This window comes from Mauremys mutica, chromosome 9, assembly GCF_020497125.1.
Source record: "Mauremys mutica isolate MM-2020 ecotype Southern chromosome 9, ASM2049712v1, whole genome shotgun sequence".
Classification (NCBI taxonomy): Eukaryota; Metazoa; Chordata; order Testudines; family Geoemydidae; genus Mauremys; species Mauremys mutica.
The window spans coordinates 20,146,544-20,170,056 of record NC_059080.1 but is presented as its reverse complement, the minus strand read 5'-3'; the positions used below and the strand labels follow the sequence as shown (position 1 = coordinate 20,170,056).

The window sequence follows — 23,513 nt, the reverse complement described above, 5'->3', positions numbered from 1 at the left end:
ACATATAATAAATAAGACAAGCTCCTACCCCAAACAGCTTGCAATCTTAGTATATGATGAGATAATAGCAAGAATGGTGGGAGCGGGAGATCTGACAAGGTATCAGTGAAACACGGTTCACTTGGTTTTATGCAGTATGGCTCATTTATTCACTATTGGATGGTTCTGCGAAATCAAGAATCTCTACCATCTGACTATATGCATGAGTACTGATTGTAAAACCAATCCCAAACTGGGATAAACTACTCCAGATATACAACAGACTAAATATACACTCTTCTCCAGTTGAGTGTATAAAACCTTATAATTAGTTAACTATTTCAGAGTTATTAACCCCTTAGTCCTGATTCTTAATATATTCTGTTAATCCCTGAAAACGGTCATTACTAAGCAGCAGTGGAAATTTTATTTTGTTTTTCCCACACAGACTACCTACCTTCCTTGGGGTTTTAAACTTCAGCCCATCACTGTAGTATCTGAGTACACTCCACGTAAAACAGGTTGGGAATACCAAGGTATTAGCTGACTTCATGGGATCCCTGGCTCTTCTCCCTTTTGGGGATAGATTTTTGTTTGGTTCATGTGTCTGTTTCAGGTTGGCTGGTTGTTCTTTTTGATGGGTGGGAAAGTAAGAGATTGGTTATTCTTTTCTAGTTTGGGTTTTTGTGTTTGATTGTAGGGGACTACTGGCGGGAGTGTTGGTGTTGTGAATGTCATTCTCACAAAGGCTTTCTCAGAGCAAAATTTTCAGCATTTCCTAAAAATGGTTGGATTCTGGATCTGTCTAATCTCGTCTGGAAAGTCATTCCATAGGCTGATCCCCTGAACTGAGAATTCTTTGTCCCCATTCTTGTGTGCTTCATCCTCGGCTTTGCATGCGTGCAACACATACTCACTCTTCTATTTTCTTTCCAGACATATTTTGGATGGATAAAAACAAAGATTACACACACACAGAGATGTCTGTGTGTGTGGTTCATACACAAATATCCATCAAGAGTCATCATCTCAGGAAGGGAGTATTCCATAAAAGTACTGTCTGCCTTACATTTCACATATATACTTACTACTACCTGCTTTGCACCAGCTTGAAAAGTTCATGTCTATCTGTCAAGATCTTTTTCACTGAAAAGATACCTCCCAATCCAGAACAATACCCATATGCGTCTGACGAAGTGGATATTCACCCACGAAAGCTTATGCTTCAATACGCCTGTTAGTCTATAAGGTGCCACAGGACTCAGTCTGGATCTGTAAAAAGCAGCAAACACGGCTACCCCTCTGATACTTAACAATTAGGAAGGTTAGCTAAGCCACTGTTATAAGCAACTTGGTAAGGTACAGAGATGGAAGCTTCTTAGGTTGCGAGGGAAAACATGAATGGTGAAGCTGGTTGGTCTGTTCCCCTTTTTTGTCTTCCTTTTACATTTCTGTTGTGTGTAGAAACACTTGAACTGGCACTCTTTATTTTCAGACGGATACACAATTTGAAAGATATTGTACTGCTGTGTAGGCCAACTAAGGTCTGCCATTCTTCCTTAGTTAGCACTTTGGGGGAAATAATTATTCACAAAAACTGCCATCATGAATGGAGAAACCAAAATCAATGTAGCTGTGTATGGACCATTGCCACTGCAAAGCAAATACTCAATCAAGACATGGATCAGCGAGAATTATATCACTGGGAATCCTTAAGCACATCTTCGTGTATTTTTAATATCTATATTATCACTTGCTGATCTCTCCTCCCCCCACTTCGAAACACACATACATGCACCTTCAAGACCTCCCTTTTATCAGGGGTTTGGGCATAAGATTCATATAAACAGCAGGAGAGATCTCAAATGCAGTACTAGGTTTATTGCCTTTTTTAAAAAATAAAGCATTGGTGCATAGCAGATTTATTCATTGAACAGGTTGATTTATTTAACAGACTTGACAAACGTCAAACCCCACCATGTGCTTACATAATTGTTATCCATTTAACAGGTCTGTTCTTTTGTCAAATATTTGTTTAAAAAGTGGTTCACTGAAGATTGCTGCCTTGTGCACAGTTCACATATTTTAACAAATGTATTCTTGTATTAGGTATCAGCTGAAGTAACTTAATTGCATCCTCCCTGCTTGAGTGCTGTCATTCCCCCGCACACTATACCTAAACAAACACACACACAAAAAGTGTGTGTATGTGTGTGTGCGCGGGTGCATACACACACACTTTCTAGCAGAGATATTTTGCTGCTGGCACAGTGGTTACTGCATTACCATACTGTTCCACTGATAACAGCAGGTACCTAAAAACACAGCGAACACAAATCTGAATACCAGGATGTTGATGGATGTGAATAGATTGCAAGCAAGCAGACCAGAGAGGCCAGGAAGGGGCAAAAAGGATGAAGAGACCACCAAGTACAGATGGGGGAAGGCTCAGAACAGATTCCAAGGCCAAAGAATTTTTTTTTTTTTAGATTGCCCTCTCACACTTACACGTCTTTCCTCTTCATCCCCCCGATACACACACACAAAATCCGTTCACCTGGTGAATGTGTACACTACATATTTTCAGCAAGGGGTAAAATACTGGATAACATTTGAGACACAAAATGTATAGCCTTTGCTTTAGTCACTAGTCCATTAGAACTGGTTTGGGTTACTATATTGCAAACATGCCATTTTCAAATTGCACAATTAATTTTGAACATCATGGTTTAATTTTTTTTAAATCAGATATTAAAACAGACACATCATATAGTACACTTAATAAGCAAAATACATTACTGTTGTCACTCTTGCACAAATGCACAAGCAGTTCAGAACTGAAGACACCGAAATAAAAATATATGAGCCCAATTTTCAATTGCTCACTAGACAGATGGTTAATTATATTCACAGCCGCATTTTTTCACTGGGATAGAGTTTCAGACAATGAGCCAGTTTTATTTGATTAGCCAGTTTTCTAGTTTAATATGTGAAATGACAGTTACTTTAGTGCTTTTTTGTTCCTTGCTAAAAATAAGGTTTCTGTGTAAATTCTTCCACCATTCAAAACATCATTGCTGTAAATAATAACCTGGTCATATGTTAACCAGTGTGTAAGTAGTGTAAGGAAGACACACAGAAAATACAAATGGCCTACAATAGTTCGGATGATACTGATTTGTAGAACCTTTTTCCTCCCACTGTGGAATATTTTAGTTCCCACCAGAATTCTCATCAGTGTTGAAATGCATGAAAATAAACTAGCTTACATTCAATCTTTTTCAAAGTGCTTTAATACCATATTTTTACCAAAATTTAGTTTACCAGAGATTCAGAGACAAATTAAATACTAGAATACCTAATAGCAAATATATTTGCTAAACAGTTCTCTGCGAACACAAACAGGAAATGTACTAAACAAATAATAATAGTTGTCCAAAGACAGAAAGACTTACAACTAGTAGATTATAGTGTAATTTTTTAAATAAAAACTTCTAGAAGTATTCAAAAATTCAAAGGACACATTTTGGGCTGACAAAAAACACAAGTCTAATTTCATTCCTAAACTAGTAGATTCCACAGCAGAAAATCTATTCATTTGTGATATTCACACACTTTCGGTGACCCCCGAGCCTTCGACAATTTGATCCAAGTCTCCCTTTTCTTTCCCCTCAGAACATGTATTAAAGCAACTAATTAATTACTGTAAGCCTTTGCCCTAAATTCCACTTTCAATATTTTAAGAAAAGAGACATAAGTCAGGACCAAAAGAATGGAGACTAAATATTTTCCTCTGGAAAATTCACCCTGGATTGATTGGAATGGGGAGGGTTAAACTTAACTCATGCCCCGCCACCCCCCAAGTCGCCTTGAAACCTTCTCCGCTTTCCCACTGCTCATTAGATACACAGCAAAGGTTGGAGGAATTTGATTGACACAATTTATGTTTCCCTCCTGGCAAGAGAAGGCAACAAGACAGACCTTTTCTCAAACATGCAATTTCTAATCATCATCACCATCACCACACACACACACACACACACACACCCTATCGGAGCTGTGCAAGCAGCCGGCTGGGGGCTGCGTGTGCCTGCGCTGCTTCTCCCCAAAGAGGAAAAGGCCTTTCCAGGCTGGCAGCGCTGAGTGGGGGCTCCCGGAGAGCGCTGGATGGGCGCCCCCCCGCCCGCCGCCCCCAAAGAGAAACTCCAGCAAGCGAAGCCCGCACGGCTGCTGGGCGCAGAGACTTACCTTGGCAGCGAGCCCGCCAGGGGGGCCGGGGAGCGTGGGGCCGGCTGGCTGGCTGGCTGGGGGCCACCCCCCCTGCCTCCAGCAGGCAAGGCTGGGGATTGCGGCGGCGGCGGCGGCGGCTGCTGCAGTCACCGCCGCTCCATGAGCCCGGCTCTCCCGTGCGTGCAGGTGGACGCGCCTGCCTCCCGCCTCCGGGGGGTGATGGAGCCGGCGCGGCTCAGGGCAGCCCCCATGGCCCCGCAGCCATGCCGGGGACCCTGGCCGCCGAGCCCCCCCGCCCGCTCCCGCTTGCAGTCACCCGGCGCTCGCCGGCTGCCCCCTGCTTTGCTGCGGGGGGGGCGGGTGGCTCCCTCCTCCCCTCCGCCTCCTCCTCCTCCGCCGCGGCTGTTTCTTCCTCTCCTCCTCCTCCGCCCCCACCCAGGTTGCTTGTTCCCATTCAGAAGGTGCCTACAGCGCTGCTGTCGCCGCTGCTGCCATTGTTTCCTCTGCCGCTGGACCGACTCTCTCCCCCTCCCCCCTCCCACCACCACCTTGCTTTCCCCGGGAGCGCGCAACGCGCGGCCACCTGTCATAAAGGGCGCGCACCCCCGGCGCTGCGGAGCGCGCCCGAGCGCTGGTGCACGGCAGCGGAGCCGGAGGGAGCGCGCGCTGCGAGGCTGCCCCGTCTGGGTGCGTGAGCAGTGAGTGCGCGGCAGGGCTCTCCCCTGGGGCAGCGAGCGGGGAGGGCGCGCAGACATCAGTGACTCACACCCAGAGTGGGGGCGGGGAGCCCGTGGGAACGATGGAGGGGAGGCTTTGCCGCACATGGGAGGATGTCCCACATGCCATGGGATTTTCCCTTGCCGCCCTCGCCAAAGCCCCTGCGGACTGGACAGGGTGTGCCCATTGCCGCAGGGCGGGAGGGTGAGGGACCTGGCCCCAGAAGGCTCCCCCTGCCCCCTTCCATAAGGGGAGCTACCATGCTTTGAGAAGGGCTGGCCTCCTCTGGGAAGGGGCAGGACAGAGCCACAGGACTGGGGCCTCCCACCCCTTTTGAGAAGTGTGGCCCCCTGACGGGCTAGAGAAAGGCGTAAGGCAGGCAGGTGGAGGGCAAGGCTTCCTCCTCTCAATGGGACTGGGTGCCCATTTGAAAAACCCTCCACCTGTCCCATCTAGGGTTCCCTCACTCCTAGGCCAAAGCCCCTCAGTCCTCCCCTGCAGCACCCCTTGTTATACCACATCTAGGCCCTTATATGCTCTGTGACTGTACCCTAAAAGGCTAAAGACAGCTGCTACTCCAGTTCTGGCCTTAGGGTGACTAGATAGCAAGTGTGAAAAATCAGGACAGGGTAGGGGGTAATAGGTGCCTATATAAATATAAGCCCCAAATATCAGGACTGTCCCTATAAAATCAGGACATCTGGTCACCCTCTCTGGGCTTCTCATTCTGATGTGTAGTATCCTATTCCACGTCTGAGCTCCCACACTGCTTTACCAATATACCTCACCTTCAACCTCCACTCCAATTCCCACCCGCCTTTCTGCCCATTCCATTTCTGTCCCTGATACAGCTCTGTCAATGCATCTCTCAATCCTAATTTGCAGTACTCTCTCCTATTCCAGCCCTGAATTCTCACCCACAGCTCTTCCAGCACACCTGAACCCTGCTTTGAACACCCCTATTGTTTTTCCAGTTACATTGTTTCCCAATGACCCAAGACTGCTACAGGTGTAAAATTATGCCAGATTGCAGGGGTACTTGGTGAATTGTTTTTCCACAGGAGAAAACTGATATGAGTGCATTATTGCATCTCAGTATTTTTGATGCAAAACTGGAAGATTCAGGAATCAAGATTAGCTACATGACATCAGAATAAGAAGGAACTTTTTAAAGAAAATCCTGTAACTGTAAGAAAGTGGATTTTAGGCAAAATAAAATTTCACCCTGAATTTTCAAATGGAGAAGTGAAAGATGCCAACACAGCAAAAGGCAAAGTGTTTGTTTGCAAATATGAATGCTGTATGTGTTCTGTACCTTTGTTTTGCTGTGTTGCAGATGATCAGTTCTGGCATCACACTTAGTTGAGGAAAAGGTGCAGACCTTGAGAGTGAAGTCTTATTTATCAGCACAAAAGCTTCTTAGTGGCCCCACCAGCCTGCCTCAACTCTGGCCTAGCAGGACCCCCTTTAGGGATGGGAAAGCCTTTCATTCTCCATGAATTGACCTCAGTGCTGAGGTTGGCAAAGGAGCCAACTGTCATAATGGTTTTTGTGATATGGACACCTGTTCACGGGGGTAGGGTGAGGGATTTTAGCTCAGTGGTATGATCCACATATACTGCTTCAGATCAGTGCAGGAAAGAACTATGGAGCCAGAACCTAAGAAAGAGACCTATTACATCTATCAGTGTTCCTACAGCAAGGCCCCTAGCTCCTGTTGTTGTTAAAGATACAGAGAAGCCTACCGGAATTGACTTAGCCCCGTCCTTCACATATTGCTACATCCTGATTCAGTAGAGTTATTGATAACATCACCCTCATATTGCATGTGACCTATGCAGAGTATCATTGCATATGGAAAGAAAGGAATCCAGAAAAAATGCATAAAGAGGGTAAATCAAAGTTTAAATTAAATATATATATATACACTCTGCAGTAACCACAGCGGTGGGTCTTCCAGTAAGGTAATTTGGATAAAAAGGGTTCTGGAAATGAAAATCCATTAGTCTACCTGCCAAAATCAGGAGGGACAACATGTTCATGAAGATAGATTTGAAACTAAATTAGGGACCTCTTGAAATGCAGGAACAGTAAATTGATGATATAATTATTATAGTACTTCTTGAAAGGGGTGGGAAGGTGGAGAGAGAAAATCACTCACTGCAAAAATGAAAGACAAGCATTATATAAAAATAGATAGGGAGGTCAATATTTCGTTTGTACAAGTCAACTTTTATTCTGCAGTAGTTCTTTTGCAGGAGGAATTACATGACACACTGTCAGGTAAAAACAACGAGGAGTCCTTGTGGCACCTTAGAGACTAACAAATTTACTGAAAACTGTCAGGTAGTTTGCATTGAACATTTAAGCACTGCAAACGTTTATATGTGGACAAGAGAGGAATATCCATTAAGAATAGAAGTATTATGTTGTTTTTTTTAATTATCCAATTATTAATGCACAAAAACATCTAAAATATGATATTTTACCTTCACACGTTCATTAAAATTAAGAGGCTGCTTTATTTTTCAGTGTTGTTTATCACTATTTATTAGTGTTCAATTATGAGACCCTACCCTATACCTCACTTTGTCACTGGGGGACAGATTTCTAAGAAGGTGCTATCCAGCATGAGTAAGGTTATTCTACAAGTGGTCCCACTGACTTCACTGAGACCCTCTGTGGAGTAAGGTTCAACTCAAGAGGAGTAAGGGTATGGGTTCTCAACTGGGGGAGGTCACAGACAAGTGTTTTTGAGAGGTCATGACTACCCTGCCCCTTTTCATATTGCAAAATTAAGGAGGTGTCACAGTATGGAAAAAGCTGAGAACCACTGAGAATCAAAACATGGCCCTATATATTTAGTTAATTTAAAATAGATGCATCTGTTTTCACAGGACCATGTAAATAGCTTCAGCACTATTACCACTGAGAGTATGTGGCACAGACAGGCATCTGCAGCATTGCTAGAGTCATACACACAGCATATCCTGTAACTAATGCACTGGGAACTGAAGCATAGATTACTACTACAACTTCTGACCCACTGGGAAGTTTTAATAGGTAGAAAATAGGGCTGGAAATAAGCATTATAAATGTAATTAATAAAATATTAAGATATTCTCCAGGTTTAATTAAATCTTTTATTACATTTGAAAGTATGTTATTACCAACCTGTTCCTTACAGAAGATTCTCAGTTTCCTTATTTCTGCTTTTAGTTTTCACAAGATTCTACTGCCATCTTCCCACAATGGACAATGCACTATATTAAATCCAAACAAAACAACATTATGATTGTGTTTTTAAAACACAAATGTCAGGCCACTCAAAACTGTGGTTCTTATGGCATTTGCAGCTGGGGCCCCTGGTGTATCTGTAGAATAAAGAAAGCAATACTGCTTAGCCCTTTGTGTAGTGCTCTGTCATCATAACACTTAACAAATCAACGCCTGCAACACTTTTATAACGTAGGCCATTTTCATGATAATTTTGTACTCATTTCTGGAAGCATCGAGGATGTGCTAGTTGTTGTACATCCATAAATGACTCTGTCCCTACCACAACAAGCTCACACTCTAAAAATGTTATGTCCATTTGTAGAAATGGAGGCAGAGGTGTTAAGTGATTTGACCAAGGCCACGGAGGAAGTCATGATCGGAGCTGGAATTAGGTACACAGGAAGTCCTAGCTCCTAGTCCTGTGCTCAATTATACCTCTCTCAAGTATTATTACTGTGCACCGGGATCAAGATACAGTTGCTGTGGGAATCCTAACTTCTAGTCCTCTAGATTTTGCACATTTGAAATCTCACCCATAAACTTGTTATTTTCTCCCCATTTAATTTCATTGATAGAAAGAGTTAAAGAAATAGAAATCTGAGTAATAAATCAGGAGCACTGCAGGATCACAAGAGAAAAAATGATAGTGCCTTTGGTAGTGCTCAGTAAAATAAATATGTTTGAATTTGTTCATTAGATCTCTCGCTCATTTCAAAAATGTGTTCTGGGGGGTTTTCACCCTCTATCATATTCCCTCCCCTGCATAACTCCTTCATTTCCCTCCCCAGCACAGTCACATACATGCCACTACCTTCAAAGTGACATTGGAAAGAGACAAACAAATCTGGCAGCTTCTCTGCTAGGTCATTCTGCCAGCAATTCACATGCGCTGTAAAGGCACATTGAATGCTGGGGTGGTGCACCTCACCAAGCATGGAACATTTGCAAACAGCAACCACTGGGTAACCAATATCAAATTTGGCAGTTATTGAACAACTTCTGTTGCCTTTAAGAATGAGAGAGAGAGAGATTATGTTATGCAGGGGAAGGCAGGTACCATGGTGATTAGCAGAGTATAACCAGCTAGATGAGGTTAAAGGCATGGGAAGAGCTTTCTTGCAGATGAAGAGCTATGTTCCATTAAATAAACATTCTGCCTGGATCCAGTTTAGAAAATGATGACTCAGGTATTATTTAAGTATTCAGGTATTTACCAAGAACACAAATACAAGGCTCAGTGATTATCCTCGGGCTGTGGATTCAGTGTAGCATCTTGGGTTTCACTCATCCACAAGCTAATAATTTAAGATACTTCATTTACAATGTTGCTGTAGTATTAGCATCTAATTCCACACAGCAGTCTGAGCAATCTTAAAAATTAACAATCTGTGGACGGTGATCTTTTATGTACTGCCATAAACAGATGTAAAAAGTGCAGAGTTTTGCTGGAAGCGCAGCTACATGCCGTAGCTGGATATTAATTTTCCAGACTGTCAGATAAGAGACTCAGGTGTGAGATCAGGATTCTGAGAACACTCTTCTTGGCAGGAAGAGACCAACAAAACTCAGAGCTAGGGAAGGTGTCAGTGCCATTCACTGCTTCACTCTGCCCTCTTACACACACTCACTGCTCTTCTGACCTTGCCAGTACCACGTAGCTGCAACATACATTTTAGCCAGTAGCTACAAATGAGACTTACATCTGGCTTTGAATAGTTAACAATACCATGCAATTTAAAAATAAGTAATGTCCCTACTCACGCTGATTGAAATGTATGATATGAAGGAATTAAGCCCCTTAACTTCTATGCTCACTCAAAAAGGCAGTGAGGTTGATAGTGGAATCAAATTACCTTTCAAGAATTCTCCCAAAGTTGTTCTTCTAAATTGTATAGATGATGATTGAAATTCCCCAAAAGTCCAACTTCCCCCTCAAATAATCCATCTTCTTCTGATGTAATCTCCTGCGTACAGTTTGTAATCCCTAGAGTTTGAGAATCATAGAGAATTTTCATATCACCAGTTTGAAACAAAGCAGATTCTTTATTTTACAACCTTTTAGGCCCTCTCCACACTACCTCTGAAATCAGGCTAACAATAGCCCTGGTTACTGCTAGTACTTTTCCCCCAGCCAGTTGTGACAGAGCAGAATATGGCCACATTAGATTATGGCTCCATTCTGTAGTCTGTGTAGAACACACATCTAAATTTACCTTAAGGCAGCCTATTGTAATGTCTTACAGATTGCGGCCTTGACCAGGATAGGTGCTCGACACCTAGTTGAAGAACTGTTACTGACCATCAAGACTGCAATCTGGGACATTCAGCTTCGACTGTCTCAACTGCTGGCCCACTCCCAAGGAATAATGATTTTTCTACACACCGGCCTGCTGTGGTGGGGACAGCATGACAAGCAGGGGCTGAAGCAGGACTGATTAGGCACATGTCGTGGAGGAGACATGGTTCTGCTGTTTGAAAGGGTGGTTAACCATTTCCACCAACACAGACACACACACAACCCCAAGAGACTTGCAGGAGGAACTCCATCCAGCTGACAAATCTCAGATTCACAGAAGGGGTGAGATCAGGCCAGAGGAGGGAGGGCCTCTGCACTGTTATTTTCTTGTTAAAGATTTGTAACTCTCAAGTATAAAGTCACTGTGGTTAAGAAATTACTTTGCTAAGTCTCTGTTCCTTGCTTCCTTCCATGTTGTCCCCAAAGGGGTTAAACTAAAAGCCCAGTGTGCGCTCTCTATTCCTTGATATGCTGTTCAGTCAGCAGAAGATAAAAAAATCTTTTTCACATAGATAGATGGGATTAGACTACCAGCCTGCAAAAGTTGCTCCCTCCCCTCTCTCAGGCTGGGACCTCACATCCTCTAAGGGTTCTCCAGCCTGAAATAATGTTAAAACCAGTACTGGTAACACCACAGCCACATGCTGAACACAACTAGGTCCCAAAACCAGTTTTTTCTGTAAATGCATTAAGTCTGAAATCATTACCATAGTGTGCCTAGGTGCTGGTAACCTGACTAACAGCAACTTCTGAACAAGCCAGTGTATAGAGATAAAATGAAGGCATACAAAGTTGATTAAAGTATCGACCTGTGGCCTTGCCCTGATACAGAATGTAAAGGGGAGATTATTTTCTTTCTTTCCATGTACAAACAACATGCTTTTGTTTGTATTTGGCAGGATCTTCCAGTTCTGCTGGACTCCGGCAGCCATCCAGGCCTCTTGGGGAGAGGACCCTGAACCAATGAGGCTAACCTGCAACATCAAATGCATAGGGACTTTGGGCACAGGTCAGATGAGCATTACTCCTGGGGGCATTCTGTGCCACTGTGTGAGCGTGCATAATTAATAAGACATGCATATTTTTATTTTTTTGCACAGAAAGCAGCTTCTGCCAGAAAGTTGCTGCAGTTCCACCTTTTCCCACCAGATGGTGCTACGGTGTTAGAACAGAGCAGCAGCTCCCAGCCAGCTAGGGAAGAGAAAGAGCCTGCCTTCTTCATACTGCCTGTTGGGCCAGGTCAGGAGATAGTGACTATAGGGAGACAGGGAGCATGTGACTGATAGAGGGTCAGAAAGGGGCTCCTAAGGGCTAGTGGGGTAGGACAGACTGGGGCAGGGGCTGAATGGGAGTGGAGTTGCAGTCCACATGGTGACTGAGTGGCTGAATGGGGGCATGGACACATGAGGGAGGGGGTGCAGGGCCACATAAGAATGGCCATACTGGATCAGACCAAAGGTCCATCCAGCCCAGTATCCTATCAACAGTGACCAATGCCAGCTGTCCCAGAAGGAGTGAACCTAACAGGTAATGATCAAGTGATCTCTCTCCTGCCATCCATCTCCATCCTCTGACAAACAGAGGCTAGGACCACCATCTTGGCTAATAGACAATTTATCTAGTTCTCTTTTAAATCCTGTTATAGTCCTAGCCTTCACACCCTCCTCAGGCAAGGAGTTCCACAGGTTGACTGTGTGCTGTGTGAAGAACAACTTCCTTTTATTTGTTTTAAACCTGCTGCCCATTAATTTCATTTGGTGGCCTCTAGTTCTTATATTATGGGAACAAGTAAATAACGTTTCCTTATTCACTCTCTCCACACCACTCATGATTTTATATACCTCTATCATATCCCTCCCTTAGTCTCTTCTTTTCCAAGCTGAAAAGTCCTAGCCTCTTTAATCTCTCTTCATATAGGACCCGTTCCAAACCCCTAGTCATTTTAGTTGCACTTCTCTGAACCTTTTCTAATGCCAGTATATCTTTTTGAGATGAGGAGACCACATCTGTATGCAGTATTCAAGACGTGGGCGTACCATGGCTTTATATAAGGGCAATAAGATATTCTCTGTCTTATTCTCTATCCCTTTTTGAATGATTCCTAACATCCTATTTGCTTTTTTGACTGCCGCTGCACACAGCGTGGACGTCTTCAGTGAACTATCCACGATGACTCCAAGATCTCTTTCCTGATTAGTTGTAGCTAAATTAGCCCTCATCATATTGTATGTATAGTTGGGGTTATTTTTTCCAGTGTGCATTACTTTACATTTATCCACATTACATTTCATTTGCCATTTTGTTGCCTCAATCACTTAGTTTTGTGAGATCTTTTTGAAGTTCTTCACAGTCTGCTTTAGTTTTCATTATCTTGAGCAGTTTAGTATCTTTGCCACCTCACTGTTTACCCCTTTCTCCAGATCATTTATGAAGAAGTTGAATAGGACTGGTCCTAGGACTGACCCTTGGGGAACACCACTAGTTACCCCTCTCCATTCTGAGAATTTACCATTAATTCCTACTCTTTGTTCCGTGTCTTTTAACCAATTCTCAGTCCATGATGATGAGGGGAGTGGGTGTTTTAGTGGGGGTGGAGGAACACATGGGGACAGGGGCAGATGTGCCTGACTGAATGGGAGAGGCTAGAGGTCAGCCAGTGTCTGCATGGAGGAAGCTCCCTATCAATCCCTCCTAGGGTGACCAGATCATAGACATGAAATATCCAAACGCGAGGGGCAGAGCAAAAAAAAAAAAGCCATTTCACAGGGGCCGGGGAAATTAGCAGGCCCCTGCCGCACTGCAGCCGCATGCGCTGCCCTCCCCACGGCCCCAGACACATGTGGCGCATCCCGCCACCCCGCTGGGAAGGAGCTGTGCCTGGAGCACAGACGAGCGGGAGAGGCGCAGGGCTCCGGACCCTGGCAATGGCGGGGGAGAGCAGCTCGGGGTCACGCAAGTGAGCCATGTAAAGTTTATCGGCTCAGGGGGGGACCCCAGCCAGCTCCTCACCCCTGTAGGGGAGTAGCATCCCCGCCTCACACCAGCATGTCCCACTGGCTGCCGCAGGCCAGGTAAGAAGCCGAGTTTCCCCCTCGTCCTGCCTCCTCAGCTGAGCGGCATTCCTCCTCCCTCCCAGGCTTGCAGCTGTAATGGCGGTGTAAGCCTGGAGGGAGGGGGTGGTGGCACGGCTTCCAGTTCCTGGAGCTGGTGGTGAGTACGAGCTCCGGCACCGGGTGGGCAAGGGGGGCTGGCAAGGGGACTGCTGCCCCAGGAGGGAGACGGGGGGGCTCAGCTGAGGAGCCAGGACAAGGGGGGAGGGGGACACTCGGCTCCTTACCTAGCCTGCGGCAGCCAGCGAAACATGCTGAAGCAGGGCAGGGACGCTACCCCCCTACAGGGGCGAGGAGCCAGCCGGGGTCCCCCTCGAGCCAATAAACTTTACATGGCCCGCTCACGCGGCCCCGAGCTGCTCTCCCCCACTGCTGCCAGGGTTCGGAGCCCCCCCGTGTCCCAACTGGGGGAGCAGTCCCCTTGCCAGCCCCCCTTGCCCGCCCGGTACCAGAGCTCGTACTCACCACTAGCTCCAGGAACTGGAAGCCGCGCCACCACCCTCTCCCTCCAGGCTTGCACCTCCATTACAGCTGTAAGCCTGGGAGGGAGGAGGAATGCCACGTGCTTGGGGAAGAAGCAGGGCCAGGGCAGGAATTTGGGGAGGGATCCAATAGGGGAAAGAGGGGGCAGAGTCAGGCCGAGAGTCCCTCCAGGAGGGCAAAATTGCTCGTTTGTCCAGTGTCCTGACTGCACATGGGTCAGGATGCGGGACAAACAAGCAAATATTGGGACAGTCCCGATAAAATTGGGACATCTGGTCACCCTAATCTCTCCCCACCCCCAAAAAACCCTGTTCCATACTTTTCCCACCCATACCCAACAACCCTCCAAGTTCACACCCAGGCTCCTTTCCAGAAATTTATTTCCCTTACCCTCAGCTCCTCCGTTACCCCTGACTCCCCCAAGCCTTTGCGCTGCTTCTGAGAGTTCTGTATTAATATGCCTAGTAAGGAATCTATTTGTCAAAAAACATTTCCTGAATCTTTTTTGTTGTCTGTAGTGTTACAGACATACTTGCTGACAGGTATTTTGCAATAAATGAGCAAAAATAATTGAAACTGGTGTGATTATATTGTTATCTCGACAAATAAAATATGCAGACTTTTACAGAATTTGAAAATATTGTGCACAGAATTTTTATTTTTTTGTTGCAGATTTTTTATTTTTTTGGCATAGAATTCCCCCAGGAAGGAGAGGAGGAGCAGGACAAGGAGAGGGAGAAAGCCAAGAGGGAGATGTGATGCTCCCTAAAGTTATCTAGGGTTGTGAGGCACCTCATCACTGGCACCTGCCCTTAGTGAGAAGCAGTCTTGTCTCTATTTGATGTAGATCAGCTCCCTGAAACCACCAGCCTCTGGCAGCACAACCACTATGATCCAGGCCTCGCTCTCTCTGTACAGGTAAGTGTGGCAGATTAGCCACTGGGCCAATGGGGCCCATGCCCAAGGCCCCAGCCAATTAGGGGGCCTTGGAAAAATGGGTGCCCAGCTTCCTCCACCTGCCTGGCACTCCGGCCCTGTGCTCGGCCCCCCTGCTGGGCATTGGGGGCAGGGCATGGGGGCTTGCTAGGAGCGCTGGGCAGGCAGTGGGGGCAAGCCCTGTGTGCTGGGCTGGTGAGGGGAAGCTCCCGCTCCCTGGTATGAGTGCCAGGGTGTGGGGCGGGAACTGGTGGAAGGGATAGGGAAGGGTCCCCCACTTGCTCTGGTGAAGGGCCCCAAAGCACCCTAATCCACCTCTGACAGGTAGTGATAGCTACACACCAACCCGTGAGTCCTCAGAGTGTTCCCTGCAGTGTCCAGGCTCTTATCTATTGAGCACTCACAGAATAACCAGGTCCGTTGTCCTCAAAGGAACAGTACACACTAGCATGTAAGATCCTACTGAAGACCCAGCACTTCGCTTAATACCACACCACTTAAACTGTTTCTTCTTTTCACTATAAATATATCTATCATCAAAGAGATAGAGATCCAAGTAATAGTGAGTAAATATTGGCGTCACATGGTTACATATAAAAAATATCATAATATGCTTCTAGAGCAGGGGTTGGCAAACTGCGGTCTGCAGGCTGCATCCGGCCCACCCGCCATTTTCAGCCAGCCCTCAAGCTCCTGCTGGGGAACAGGGTCTGGGGCTTGCCCCAAACCAGCACTCCAGCCGGGGAGCAGGGTCGGGGGCCAGTTTGTGCAGCTCCCGGAAGCAGCGGCATGTCCCGCCTCCAGCTCCTACGCATAGGGGAAGCCAGGGGGCTGCACTCCAGACCCTGCCCCACCCCAAGCGCCACCCCCGCAGCTCCCATTGGCTGGGAACTATGGCCAATGGGAGCTGCAGGGGCAGTGCCTGTGGATGGAGCAGCACGCAGCAGAGCCGCCTGGCCATGCCTCCACGTAGGAACCGGAGGGAGGACATGCCGCTGCTTCCAGGAACTGCTTGAGGTAAGCACTGCCCAGAGCCTGCACCCTTGAGCCACTCCCCACACCCCAACTGCCTGCCCCAGCCCTGACCCCCCTCCCACCCTCCGAGCCCCTCGGTCCCAGCCTGGAGCACCCTCCTGAATCCCAAACCCCTCATCCCCAGCCCCACCCCAGAGCCTGCACCCCCAACCGGAGCCCCCTCCCCAGCCTGGAGCCCCCTCCCACACCCTGAACTAATTTCTGGCCCCACCCTGGAGCCCGCACTCCCAGCCAGAGCCCTCCCACCCCCCAACCGCAATTTTGTGAGCATTCATGGCCCACCATACAATTTTTATACCCAGATGTGGCCCTCGGACCAAAAAGTTTGCCCACCCTATTTCTAAAGACTAAACTTAAGTAACAGGTTAACCTTTTGCCTAACAGAATTAATCTCACCCAAAGTTTTCTTCAGCATTTTCAATACAGCTAGGTTGAGACCCCTTTTTTCATGAAACAAAAGCGCTGACCTTTTTCTTTGTCAGTTAAGGGCACCTCTCTGCCCTCCAAATATATTCAAGCAAATCTTTGAAGTGCACCCACCAGATAGGAGTAGGAGAGGGGAGAGAACCCTGCCCTCCTGTCAGATTTTTTTCTCTAAAGTCCTCACATTCCTTACTTTGCATTCAATTCAGACTGGTGAGAAGTTACCCATCGTTAGCCAACTAGACAACACTCAAGTACAAGTAAAACAGACACACAAATAAATCCCTCATCTGACAAAGTACCAGTTTTTTACCTTTGCTGATGACTTAATATTTTGATACAGACTTTAAAAATGTGCTTCCAGTATACATACACATGACGCCTTACAATAGTATCTGTACATACATTTCACAATAACAACAACTCGTGTGACCCCGGCTTTCATTTGAGACTTTATATGACATTCTTTGGTGTACCAGAATGTACATACCAGACTCAGGAGATTTCTGTAGTCTTTCTACACCCTCTTATCAGCTGGCATTAAGAGGTTCTTGGGTCATGAGAGGACCAAAGGGTCACGTAGTACCGCAAGCACAACCAGAAGGTGAAGGAGCATAGGAGGTGAGGAGAAAGCAGCAGAAGGAGCAGCTGCTCACCCTCATGGCCAACAGGCTGCAGACCATAACGCTTGCACCATCACCAGTGCCTATGGACTCCCCTCCACACCACCTCATTCTGCAGCCAGTGCAGCCACTGAAAAAATTTAGGAGTTGGGTGAGCTATGAACCACTCCATTAACTCCCTTTTTGTCCTACCACCATACAACCAGGGGTAAGGAGAACAAGTACACTTCTGACATCCAGTTCCACTGCCAGTAAGACGATACAGTTTTCACTTAATGACAAAGTTTGGTACACGTTTGCACTTTAATTTTTCCACATTATTTGCTTACAGGCAGCAGGGATACCTGCAATGGTTTTAAAAACCCTTTGTTAATAAATTGGTTTGGTTCTACAATATGTTGTTGTCGGAGTGCTTGGAAAAAAAGGAAGAGTGAGGAAATTGTATGCAAAGCTTTTAATAAAGTTTCCTATTCCCTGCAATGTATACTACAACAGTACACAGCATCACATTCCCTCATGCATGTCACCCTGTGATGCAAGGATTTGAGTGCACAAGGCATCCTTTATTTTCCTTGCTTACCTGAACCCAGCCTCACTGATGACAGGTGCAGTGTCTTCTTGAGCCCACTTCTGATGAAAATTCTTCCCCTTAATCTCTTAGGTTTGTTCAGGTCACAGCAAGACACAGTAATGAGGATGGCATTGGCCATGCTGGCATCCAATCAGTTTAGTAGATAATGCCATCTTGCCTTCAGCCTGCCAAATATGCACTCCCCCACCACTCTGCCACAGCTAGGTGTGTAAATTAAGCCTTCTTCTGCCATATGCTCTGATGTCAAGTACGGTCTCATGAGCCAGGGCAGTAGAGGCTAGGTGCGGTCCTGTAAAATGACAGTTGGCATAGGCATACTGTTGATATCTAAGTTATTTGAAGAAAGTAAAATCCCTTTTTCTGCAAACAGGTAAATGACAGATCTCAGCACCCTGGTGTCACACATCTTGCTGGTACATCCTATGCAGTTGTTCGTGAACCTTAGTGGTCAACCTAGTCCTGCAGAATGGTGCAGAATGGAGGCATATTACCCTTTATGACTGATGTTCAGGTGTTCCTTGTGGCAGACAAATTATGGGCCCAAGAGTGTCAGTGATGGCCCACGTGTAGTTCTGGAAACCCATTCTCTCAAAGCCAGGGTTTTTTTTTGTTTTTTGTTTTTTTAAGGCACATTAACTATGACCGCTACCAATGGGTAAACCACAGCATTAATCCCTTCACAAACCTCCACCATCAGCGCACTGACAGTTAACTTGAGAACAGCAAACTGGATAGCCCTGGGCATTTAGCTGTCTGGTGGAGCCAGCTTCCAGCTAGCAAGAGAAACTTACTTCTGGGCTGGTATGGTCTCTCTTATTTGCATGTCCTTGGCGGTGGAGGGTTAAGAGCAAGCATCACACAGCTCCATGAAAATGGCCTTCCTCATACAGAAGTTCTAGAGCTGCTGTGGGGCATTCCAAATCTGCATGACTATGTGATCCAGCTCACATCATCTCCCCTCTGAGACACACTGCTGCCTTCCAAGGGTCAGAAGCTGCTGCTGAAATGCCCCCTCTCCCGCTATCTCCCATTCCCTCAATCTTTGTCCTAGTGCAGTCATAAGCAGAAAGAGCTCATCCACCTCTAGTGATTCCATGGCTCAGCACAGCTGGAATGGACACAAGTGAGGAGCACACAGCGACAAAAGTGCCTCAGGTAAATTTGTCAGTGGGCTAAATATACTTTTGCACAGCGGTTTGGGAAGGAAAGATAAGTTCTCCCACAACACAGAACAAAAAAAAATACCTAGATTGGCTTAAGTTACTGAGACGCTAAGAGCTCTAAGATATACCCTGAGAAATCCTAGTCAGACATGGGTAACTGTAGTGCCAGTGTTGATGTGGCGACATGGGTAATGGTCACACGCAGCTCTGCAGTGTAGATGCTCGCAGGTGAGTTTGGTAAGCTGAGGTGCACATCCCCAGGTACACTCTAGTGTAGACCCAACTATTCCAGAGGCCCATTACTCTTAGCACAGTTTCAGGCTTTAATGCTGTAGCTTGGCAAAAGACCATCTTGGTTTAAAATGGTTGGAACACAGCTGTTGCTAGCATTGTTTCCTCCACAGCCTGGATAGGGCATAATATGACTAGGGTGGTGGGAGTAGTGATCAGGATGGCAAGGCCTATTTACCAAGATCAATTTTGTTATCAGAGATTTAGAGAGGTCTACACAGGGCAACATGCCTTTTCAATAGCACAGTTCCCAAGTGAGATTGTTTATAGAAAGATTCATCTTTAAATTGTTACCCTGAAACATTGGGAGTAAAGCTCATCTTGCAAAGTGTTGCTATGAGTGAGCCTGAAACATACCTTTGTATCCGCTTGTAGAATCTGTGGAATTCTGCCCTCTCCCTCCTCCACATTTAACAATAGCTGCTGCAGCCCCACTGAATCAAACTACTTACCTTAGGTAAGAAGAGCAGAGCAAAGCAAGTCACTGTCCTCATTGTTTTAAACCTTGTGTGTGTTTTAATTTAAAGCCCAGAAGTTCATTCATGGGCTGAGATGTAGAAAAGGAGATGTTTCTTACACTGTGCAGTAACTGGAGTTTTAGATGTTTTGTCCCTATGGATGCTCCACGTCACGATGTGCACGCCCCTGTGTACTCTCAATCTGAGATTTTTTTTTTCTGTGAGCAATGCCAGCAGGTGCACACCTGCACCACATGCCTCCTTATGCTCTGGTACAAGAGCATCTAATGAGGTGCAGCCCAGCACCACTCCAGTTCCTTCTCAGCTTCAGAGCATGGTAGATGACAAAGCAGAGGGTAAAAGAGGAGGTGTAATGGAGCAACAATATGGACAAAACATCTTTAAGAACCCCATTTACTGTACCAACTAAGTAACCTCTCCTTCTTTCAGTAGTGTCCTATGGGTGCTGTATGTGAGGAGACTCCAAAGTAGTATCGTAATGTGGAGGATGGTGCTGAGCAAGAGGATCCAGGACAGAGTGTAGAACATTTTCACCCAATGCTACATCCACTCTGGAGACATGTATTAAGGCATAATCCTTGTGAAGGGAGGACTAGATGACTGCCTTCCAAATGTCTTTGATGGGTATCTTCCTAAGCAGAGCAATGGAAGTCAATTGAGCCCTAGTGGAATGAGCAGCAATTCAACAAGAAAAGTGCACCCCAGTGGACTCGCAGCGTTCCAAATGCACCCCAACACCCACTGAGATAGTGCCTGAGAGGCGATTGAGTGACACCACCTCCCCTTCCTCCTCTCGGCAAAGGAAACAAAGTCTGGGGAAAATCCTAAAGGGCTCAGTGAAGGTAGCAAGCCAGGGCTCTTCTTATATCCAGTGTAGGGAGACTGGTCTTCTCTAGGTGAGAGGGACTTAGGGTAAAAAAAATAAAAATCAAGAGTTCCTGATAGATGTGGACCTCTGATGACACTTTAGGGAGGAAGTGAAGGTGAGAACTCAACATAGCTTGTGGGAGGAAGATAGTAAAGGTCATGGTTGGGCCCACTACAAAACTGAGGAAGCGTCAATGTGCTGGGTGTATGGCTACATGAAAGTGGACAACCTCAAGGTTCAGGGCAATGAACCACTCCCCAGGATCTAATGATGGAATGATCATTGCTAGTGTGATCATCCTGAAGTGTTGTGTGTGAATAAGTGTTTAGAATCAGTTCTCTACTCTCCCTTTTTCTGGGGGACCAGAAAGTACCTGGAGTAGAAACCCTTTCTGGTCGAGTCTGGAGGAATGGGTTTGATTGCCCGCAGCTGCAAGAGGGATTCCATCTCCTGCTTTAGGAGCCTCTCATGAGAAGAATTTCTGAATAAGGATAGGGAGGCAGGGCTGATGGGGGGAACGGAGTTGAATGTATTGGAGTAAACAGTTGAGATCACTTCCAGTACCCAGTTGTCTGAGGTGATTGTGACATACAAGGGTACAATCCAGACTAATAAGTAGCTGTGTCACCCCTGTCCTGTAACCTAGGGTGCCCTTTACAATGCCCTGCTGCTGTAGCCTCCAGCCTGGACTGCTCACAAACAGCCTCTAGCATGTAAGTCACTCCCAGCTATAACTGTGTGTGCCGCAGCCAGCCTCACCGTGGCTCTTACCAGCCTGGGTTATGATGCAGGGGGACCCCAACACCCCCCCATCCTGGATCTTCCCTCAGAAATTTATGTTTTCAAAAGGATACCTTACAGGACATACTTTGTACAAAGATTATTACAATAGTCTGTAGGGAGTGAATACAGTGGTGTAATTCCATCACAGTGATATGCTCCCAAGAACAAAGGAAATGGGTAAGATGGTCTCTCTAGGGTGGGTGGATGCAAGGTTGTTGCAGATGAAGAGCCAATGGGGAGGGTTCATGAGCCTCAACCAAGCTGTCAAAATGGTCATTAGATGAGGAACCGACTGAAGTGACAGTACAGGATGGGCCTTTCTTGTGCAGCTTGAAGCTCTTCCTGGGCAGTTCAACAGTTCTTGGGGGCACCTGAGAGTATATTGCACAGGAGCATTGTGCTGGCTGAGACTCGCTGCATTTCCTCTTTGTAGATGGTCTATAGATGCTGAGCGTGCGCAACGTCACCCTGGAGTCCTTCAGCATGTGCAGAGATCCGTCCATGATGTCACTAAAGAGTTTAGGCCCTTTGAAGGGCAAGGCCTGTACAGTATTTTGCACCACCCTGGGCAAGCCAGACTATTTGTAGGCAGGAGGCCTGGCACCCAGAGTGCTGAGAGCCATTGAACCAAACTGTAAACCCTGTCTATGATGGAAACTACTTCAAGCCCAGGGGACAGCAGCACCCCCAGCACACGTAGTTCCAGCAGCCATGCCTGGCACACAACTATAGCAGGGGCCATAGAATGGGAGGCCGTATCCACTGTGTCAAGGGAAGTCCATAGGGAGGCTTTGGCTATTTTCTGACACACTGTAATAAGAGCTTGAAATTGCTCTCTCTTGTTCTGAGGCAAAAACTCAGTAAAAGTGAGAATTTATTATCGTTGGTGAAGGCATTTTGCTATCAGGGCTTGATAGTTGGTGACTCTGAACTGATGAGTAGCTCTTATGTCAGATGGAGGTCCAGATGCTTAAGCTCCTTGTCAGATGGTGTTGACTTGAAGAGCTGTTGCCTACTCCTTTCGTTGCCAGTATTCATGACCAGGGAGTTAGGGGTGGGATGAGAAAACAAGTACTCTGCGCCCTTGGCCAGGACCTAGTACTTTTTATTGGCCCTCATGCAGGTGGCTGGGATGATGCCCAGCATTTGCCACACTGTGCAGGCTGGTGAGAGAAGGGCCTCATTAGTAGGTAAAGCTACCTAGCCCTGGGTGGAGATGTGCAAGATGTCTACTGAGGAGTGCTGCTCTTCCTGGATTTCCTTCAAAGGAATCTGTAAAGCCTCCTCCGTGCATTTCATCAAGTCCGGAAAGGCCTTGAAGTCATCCATGTAGGATGGTGGAGGTGGCCTAGCTGCCTCCCCTAGGGTGGAAGAAGATGGGGTGTCTCCTCAGTTCTCAACTCTTGTTCCTCTAGTTGCTCCTCTTGAGTAGAGTGAGGAGGATCCTGAGTTGATGGATGAGTCTCCTGGTGGGACTGCTTCACTCTGTAGACATGGGCCCCATAAGATGCTCAGGAGTAACAGAAAACTCACTACAGAACATAAGAGAAAGAAGCCAGACCCCATGGGTGCTCTCACTAGGGCTATCAAGTCAGTGTTCGTTAGCTTCTGGGGTCTGCTCCTCAGGGAAGACCTTGAGGAGAGGAGGGTGGAACGAATGGGTGGTAGAGGACTGAATAGAGACCTCAGAGCCAGAGAAAGTATCAGAGTTTAAAGGCAGAAGGGACCTCTAGATCTAGTCTGACCTCCTGTATGTCACTGGCTATCAACCCCACCCTGCGCCCACAGACTAAAGCCAACAACTGAAATGTGACCAAAGTATTACAGCCCACAGGAGACAGACTATTGTGTGTCACAGGAAGAGAACTGAAGGGACCAGTGCCCCAGACCCCTGCAATGGTAAAGAAATGGTTAGAGAGAACTATATCCAAATAATCCTGGCAAGTGACATGTACCCACATGCTGCAGAGGAAGGTGAAAACCCTCAAGGTTACCGCCAATCTGACAATCTCATATATGGAGATCAGTTAGACCCTGAGCAAGAACCATCCAGCCAAGCGCCTGAGAGAGAGAGAGAGAGAGAGAGAGAGAATGAATATGCTCAGTGCCACCTCAGAGCCCTGGCCCTCCCCACCCAATATCTCATTGCCAGCCATGACTATCCATGATGCTTCAGAGGAAGGAGATAAAAACCCACCCAGCATACATGGGGGGGAAAATCCCTTC

General features: G+C 46.5%; 1 protein-coding gene and 1 long non-coding RNA gene across 2 annotated transcripts in view; one reads left to right on the top strand and one right to left on the bottom strand.

The window, feature by feature from the left end:
- Nucleotides 1–4,537, bottom strand: part of NEXMIF (neurite extension and migration factor) — a 242,446-nt gene extending 237,909 nt beyond the window's left edge. Inside the window, exon 1 of the mRNA XM_045030944.1 lies at nucleotides 4,228–4,537. The gene's annotated coding sequence lies outside the window, so the exon portion shown is untranslated. The remainder of the gene's footprint in view (nucleotides 1–4,227) is intronic.
- Nucleotides 4,538–11,399: 6,862 nt separating this feature from the next.
- LOC123378111 lies at nucleotides 11,400–15,006 on the top strand. Its single transcript, XR_006582459.1, has 3 exons — nucleotides 11,400–11,510; nucleotides 11,602–11,740; nucleotides 14,767–15,006. It is a non-coding gene; the product is annotated as an uncharacterized LOC123378111 (long non-coding RNA).
- Nucleotides 15,007–23,513: the final 8,507 nt, after the last annotated feature.